A 7,556-nucleotide genomic window follows, 5' to 3' on the forward strand; every position below is an offset into this window, starting at 1 on the left:
AATGCGGATAATACAATTACTTTATTAGTGAATGTTAATATCCAAAAAATAAAAATGATTAAATATTAAAGAATTAATTAAATATTTGGATCTTAAAAAAGAAAGGTTGAATATTTTGCATTTTGAAGATTTGTTATTTTTAAGATAATCTGACCTACTGGAAAAATATTAAGCTTTCTGAAACCAAATCACCATATATTATTGAGTAACTTAGTTATGATTTTTGGTGGAAATCTTTCTAAATTTGTACACAAACTTGGAACATGTAATTCCTCCTATTTGTGAATTTAACTTACTCGATTTAAGTATTTTGAGTTTTTAAAGTTTTTAAAGTGAGTTTTTAAAAATCATTATCATTAAAGTAGACAAGTACTTAAAAATGGAAATCAAGCACATAAATTTACAGTATACAGTATATTTACAGTATACAGTAAATTTACAGTATACAGTAGTATAAAATAATTGAAGGAGCTTGAGAAACTTTGTAATTGGGACCAAATATTATCAGAGATACCCTACAATTGAATTTTTAAAATATTTCAGATTGTACATATGTCACATACTGGCAAAATGAATTTAATACTTAATGAAGAGCTATGTTTGTAGTTATAATTTTAGTAGTAATTAATAACTTCAAAAATGTACCTCTGAATGATCATCTTTTCTAGGCCCTAGGCTACTGAAAACATTACACAGCCTACATTAACAATATGATATGCATACAAATAAGAAATCTGAAAGAAAACATACCTGAAGTATTTATAGGATTAATTTCCACTTCATGTAATTACATATTTTTATATTTTCTCAGTTCTCTTTTTTTAAGGATTTTTTTACAATTTATTTGAGGAGAAAGAGAGCATGAGCAGGGCAGGGGAGAGAGAGTAGGAGGGGCAGAGAGAGAAGCCGACTCTCTGCTGAGCAGGAAGCCCAATTTTGGGCTTGATCATAGGGCACTGGGATCACAACCTGAACAGAAGGTAGATGTTTAAGCATCTGAGCCATCCAGGCATCCTTATTTTCCCGATTTTCTACAGTCACCATATATCATGTTATAACTGAAAGATATTAAAGATTAATCGTTTTGTGAGGTTGCCCTGAGATGTGCCTCTTTCTCTCTAAAAATAAGCACAGCATCTAACCTCTAGAATAAAAAAAAGTTTAAAAATTAGATTGTAAACTTTTGGAATTTTGAAATTAACTTGTATCAGTGATTTGCTGGTTCAAATAATATGTTACAATTTCATTAAAAATAACAATAAAATATGCTGTGATTTAAATAAATTTATATAAAGATGTGAAGGAATTTAGTCATAGATGACTGGTCTTTCAATAAGTATCTTACTGGATAAAAAATTATTTGTTCACAAAAGTAGGTCCTTGTCTAAATTCAGAAATCTAATTGAAAGTTACCAATACTGCAGCCACTTAACCACTTGACTACAATGTGACTCTGCACAAATGACTAAGTTCTTCCTGCTTCTTCCTAAGCAAAATGGAAATAACACCACTACTTCACAGGATTATTATAAACATTTAAAAACAAGTAAACATAACTACACTATTTAAACTATAAAATCCTACACCAATGGAAAGCTTTTTTGCTTCTTATGATCTTTATAGAAATATCATAATGATAGAAAACACATTCCTTGTCTTCATGAAACTTAAAATTTAGCCAGAGATTACAGATTAAAAGAGCGCCTATAGTGAGCAAATGCTTCAACAGAAATAAAGTATTCTGAGGAAGAAAATAACAAGAGTGTGAATGAATAGGTCATAAGAATAGAAAGAATATGAAAAAAGATTAAACTGATGTTATGAAAAATATAGATTCCTTTGTTTAAAGTGCCATAGGCTAAGCACTGTGACAAACAGGTGAAACGTAATATTAACAGCTGCATATAACCTAGTGTGAGAAATGCCAGCATAGAGATGACTATATTGTGATTGCCAGTGGGGTTTGTAAGTGTTTCAGAGGGATTATGGAGAACTTCAAGTGATGTTTGCTCAGGGTTTTGAAGAATGAGCAGAAGTTTCATCAGGCAGAAAAGAGGAGAAGGGTTATTTTAGGTAAAGGGAACAGCATTTTTAATTTTTAATTTTTTAATTTTTTAAATTTTTTTTTAATTTTTATTTATTTATGATAGTCACAGAGAGAGAGAGAGAGAGGCAGAGACACAGGCAGAGGGAGAAGCAGGCTCCATGCATCGGGAGCCCGACGTGGGATTCGATCCCGGGTCTCCAGGATCGCGCCCTGGGCCAAAGGCAGGCGCCAAACCGCTGCGCCACCCAGGGATCCTGGGAAAAGCATTTTTAAAGGCAGAGCAGTAGGACATTTCTTAGAGTAGCTGAGAATGTTTTCAACATTTCTCCACTACTGGATGCTGGGCAAAGTTCAATCATGTATTCTACAACACTGGAGGGCAGATAAATTCAGGGAACAGAGGGAAGCATTGGATTGGTATTGTACACAGCAATCTCTCCATTTTATGGTTATACTTTTTTCCACTGTTGTTTATAAATGTGTTTCTCTATACATTAAAGTGTCAATTTCAGGAATGCCTGGGTGGCTCAGTGGTTGAGCGGCTGCCTTCGGCTCAGGGTGTGATCCTGGGGTCCTTGGATCAAGTCCCACATCAGGTTCCCAGCAGGGAGCCTGCTTCTCCCTCTACCTGTGTCTTTGCCTTTCTCTCTGTGTCTCTCATGAACAAATAAATAAAATCTTTAAAAATATATTAATTTCAATCAGTATACATAAGGACGGATGCTATAAAGGTTATGTTGGTTTTCAGGCAAATATTTGTTTTTCACTTCAACTATATGCCACTTGAAGGAAAATAATGATTTTAATTAAAAAAAAATTATGACAAGTTAAAGACTGAAAACTCAGGGTGATAGCTAACTTTTCCATAACAAAACCTGATAGCTGCATGGTCCCAGATAGCAAATTCTGAGATTACACTGCTTCATTTGCCTTTTGGAGTTGTTTGCTTGTTTGGTGTTTTCTTTAACAGTTTATGGTACAGACAGAACTGTCTAATAGTGCTTAGGATTCCCTAGAGATCAATTAGAAGAAAGAGAATCATGGTTCCTGGCAGGTGTACAATTGCACTGACACTTAAAATCACTTACTAACTCATCTGAAAAAAATAACTCCCCCAAACTCACCTTTGGGAAAAAGTCAACCAAGATTGGCTGTTTTTAATTCTATTGCCAATAGCAGCAATTTCATTTTCTTCTGCATAATGAAATGATTATTTGTTCACCTACAGAGTCTTACATTTCCCTTGGGAACATCAACAGAAGAAAAAGGAGTGCAAATTATTTGACTAAGATTTTAAAATATTAATGTTTCAGGAGGATTACATAATGTCAAATAGTAATTTCACCTCAAAAAACAAGATAGCTTTGGGAAGGAGTAGGGAGAGAGACTACCAAGGTAATTAGCAACAATGTTCACTTTCCACAGGGTGAAGGTCTCTAGTGATATTTTGTGTATGTGTGTTTTATTTTTGCTCCCAAGTTTATTGAGATATAATCTACATACAAGTCACCTATTTAACAAGCACAATTCAATGCTTCTAAAGTATATTCACTGTGTTGTATAATCACCACCAAAATCTCATGTTAGAATACTTTTGTTCCCCCTTAAATAAACCCATGCTCATCTATAGTCACTCCCCTTTCCCACCATTCCTCCACAACCTTAAGCAACAACTAATCTACTTATGTAGATTATTGTGTGAAAAAAAATGTTACTTTTGTAAAGACTGTGAGGTATAGGTCCAATTTCATTCTTTTGCATATGACAATCTGGGTGTCTCTGTACCATTTGCAGAAGAGACAATTCTTTCCCTACTAAATGATCTGGGTACTCTTATTGAAAAACAACTGGTCATAGATATATGGGTTTACTTTTGTACTAAATTATATCTGTCTGTGTATCTATTTTTATACCAGTATCGTACCATCATTATTACCTTAACTCTTTAATAAGTTGAAATCAGAAATGGGAACACTCTGGGGAACCCTGGATGGCTAATGGTGAAGCGTCCAACTCTTGATTTCAGCTCAGGTCATGATCTCAGGGTTGTGTGTGGGATCAAGCCCAATGTTGGGCTCTGCACTCAGCAGGAGAGTCTGCTTGTCCCTCTCCCTCTGTTCCTTTCCTGCTCTCCCTCTTCCTCTATCTCGAAAATAAATAAATAAAATCTTAAAAAAATAAGAAAGAAATGTGAGCCCTCTAACTTCATTCCCCTTTGTCAAGACTGTTTTGGCCATTACGAATAACTTGCACTTCCATATGAATTTTAGGATTATCTTGTCAATTTCTGCAAAAAAAGTCAAGTGGGGTTCAAATAGAGATTGTGTTCATTTATAATTCAATCTGAGAAATATTGCTTTTTCAACAATAATAAATCCCCTGATCCATGAACGTGGAATATTTTTCCATTTATGTCAGCCTTCTTTAGACTCTTTTAAAGACATTTTACACTTTTTAGTATATAAGTCTTGGACTTATTTTGTTAAACTTTTTTGTAACTTTTGTATATTATTATAAATGGAGTCATTTTCTTAGTTTTGCTTTCAGAATATCCATTGCCAATGTATAGAAATACAATTGATTTGTGTATGCTGGATCGTATATCCTGTAACTTTGTTAAAATTTTTAATAGCTTTAATCATTTTGTACTTGATTACTTAGGATTTTTTTTTCTGTTCAAAATCACATCACCTTTAAACAGAGATAGCTTTGGAGCACCTGGGTGGGTGGCTCAGTTTGTTAAGCGTATAACTCTGGAATTTGGCTCAGGTCATGATCTCAGGGTTGTGATATCAAGCCCCATGTGGGGCTCTGAGCTGGGCTTGAAGCCTACTTAAGATTCTCTCTCTCCTTCTTCCTCTCCCTGTCTAAAAATACAAATACAAGGAAATACAAACCTGTCTAAAAATGCAAATACAAGTAACAGAGATAGCTTTAATCCTTCCTTTGAAATCTGGATTCATTTTGTTTACTTTTCTTAATTGTCCTGGCTAAAGCTTTAATTAAAATGGTCAACACAAATAAGGAGAGTTGATATTTTTTTCCTTCTTTTAAAAAATTTCATATATTTATTAATCAATGTAAAACCCAACACAATGCACCAACATGATTTCTTGCATTTAGAGGGGAACTATTTCCTGGATAAGTGGAAAATTGTGTGGATGACTTCTGGAAGACCTTCATTCATTCTAAGCAGCTTATAGTGAAACATTTCATTTAGAGGTATGAAGGTCCAGACTTTCTTTCTTCAGTCTACTTTAATCTAGATTCACTGAGTAGAACTTGTATTGATCATCAGGAGCTAGTTTGTTCCAGGGTTCTGGGTTATTCTTCCTATTCCAATTGACATCTGGATTGAACCCAGTCAGGCACAAGACAAGCACTCCTCCAGACCTCCTGCCCTAATAAATATGAAGACAGAGATCAAGCTTGGATGCTTCTTGGCCTGACCAATGATTTGGCATTACATGGCTGCTACAAAGGCCTCACGTCAAGAAAAAGAAAAAAAAATTCAAATCTCTTTTTTCCCCCCTTTTTTACGTCCTCATGTCAGCAGGAGCAGTTAGCCTTTTAACATTACATAAAATGTTAATCGTGGGTTTTTTGTAGATTATTTGTTATCAAATTGGTAAACTTCCCTTCTACTCCTAGTTTATCAAGTGTTTTTACTATAAAACAATATTGAGTTCTGTTAAATGTTTTTACTGTTTATTTTTATAGTCATATGCTTTTTATTCTTTATTCTATTGATATGTATGATTCTATTGATATGGTGAACTAATTTCAGATGTTAAGCCAACCTTGCATCCTGGAATAGATCTTACTTGGTTATGGTATATAATTCTTCTTATACATTGCTGGATTCACTTTGCTAATATTCTATTGATTTTTTGCATCTATATTCATAAGGGGTATTAGTTTGTACTTCTCTATTCCTGTGATGCCTTTGGTGTCAGGGTAACTTCGGATTCATAGCCACTGGCATGAGAGACATTTCTTCTGCTTCTATTTTTAGAAGAGATGGAAAATTTTATAGTTAAGAATGAATATTGTTATCAGTATACAATATGCTTTTTAAAAAGGTGATATTAATTCTTCTTTAAATGTTTTGTAAATTTTACCAGTGAAGCTATCTGAGCCTGAGTTTTTTTTTCGGGGAGTTTTTGCTTAAGAATTCAGTGTCTTGGGATCCCTGGGTGGCTCAGTGGTTTGGCGCCTGTCTTAGGGTCAGGGCATGATCCTGGGATCAAGTCCCACAACGGGGTGGGACTGCATGGAGCCTGCTTCTGCCCTGCCTGTGTCTCTGCCTCTCTCTCTCTTTTCTCTCTCTCTCTCTCTCTCTCTCTGTGACTCTCATGAATAAATAAATAAAATCTTTAAAAAAAAGAATTTAGTATCTTTATATGTATAAATCTATTTGGATTTATATTTTCTCCAAATATAAATTTAACAGCTTGTGTCTTTCTAGAAATTTCCCATTTTATCCAAGCTACCTAATTTGTTGCCACACAGTTGCTAATAGTGTCCCCTTGTAAAGAGAGAAATATTTATTTCTCTGTGGTATGACAAGATGTAGCCTGTTTTATTCCTGATTTTAGGAATTGGGGGGTTTTCTCTTTTATTCTGGGGCAGTCTGACTAAATGTCAGTTTTGTTGATCCTTTTAAAGAATCAAATTTCTATTTAATTTTTAAATTCTATTTATTTATCTATTTAGTTAGTTAGTTATTTTAATAGGCTCCATGCCCAGCATGGAACTCAACATGGGCTTGAACTCATGATCCTGAGATCAAGACCTGAGCTGAGATCAAGAGTTGGATAGGGCTTTTTTGTTTTTTTTTTTTTTTAAGATTTTATTTATTTATCTGAGAGAGAGAGAGCAGGAACAGGGGGAGTGGCGAGGGAAAGGAAGAAGCAGGCTCCCTATCCAGCCAGGAACTGGATGTGGGTCTCTAGCCCAGGACCCCGGGATCATGCCATGAGCTGAAGGCAGAAGTTTAATAACTGAGTTACCCAGGTGCCCCAAGAGATGGATGTTTAGCTAACTTAGCCACCCAGGTATCCCTATTTTTGTTTTTTGTTTTATTTTTGCTGCTATTTTCTTGCCTCATTTACTTCCATTCTAATCTTTATTATTTTTCATTCTGCTTGTTTTCAGTTTTGTTTGTCCTTGTTTCTCCAGTGTCTTAAGAGAAAAATTAGATTTTGATTTGAGATCTTCCTTTTCAGACATTTGCAGCTGTAAATTTTCCTCTATGCCCTGTTTTAGCTACATATCATACGCTTTGTTATTTTGTGTCTTCATTTTTATTCACCATAAAATAGTTTCTAATTTCCCTTGTAATTTCTTTTTTGACCCACCGGTTACTTAGACATATGCTGTTTAATTTTCATATTATTATTTGTAGATTTAACAAACTTCTATTATCAATTTCTAATTTTTATCTGATTGTAGCTGCAGAGCATAGTTTGGATGGTTTAAACCTTTCAAATTTATAGAGGCTTGTTTT

The 7,556-nt window shown here is 34.3% G+C and overlaps 1 pseudogene; it reads right to left on the minus strand.

The window, feature by feature from the left end:
* Positions 1-5,259: 5,259 nt before the first annotated feature.
* LOC121476187 lies at positions 5,260-5,516 on the minus strand (annotated as a pseudogene).
* Between the last annotated feature and the right edge of the window lie 2,040 nt (positions 5,517-7,556).

The sequence above is a fragment of the Vulpes lagopus genome, chromosome 15 (genome assembly GCF_018345385.1).
Source record: "Vulpes lagopus strain Blue_001 chromosome 15, ASM1834538v1, whole genome shotgun sequence".
Taxonomy (NCBI): domain Eukaryota; kingdom Metazoa; phylum Chordata; class Mammalia; order Carnivora; family Canidae; genus Vulpes; species Vulpes lagopus.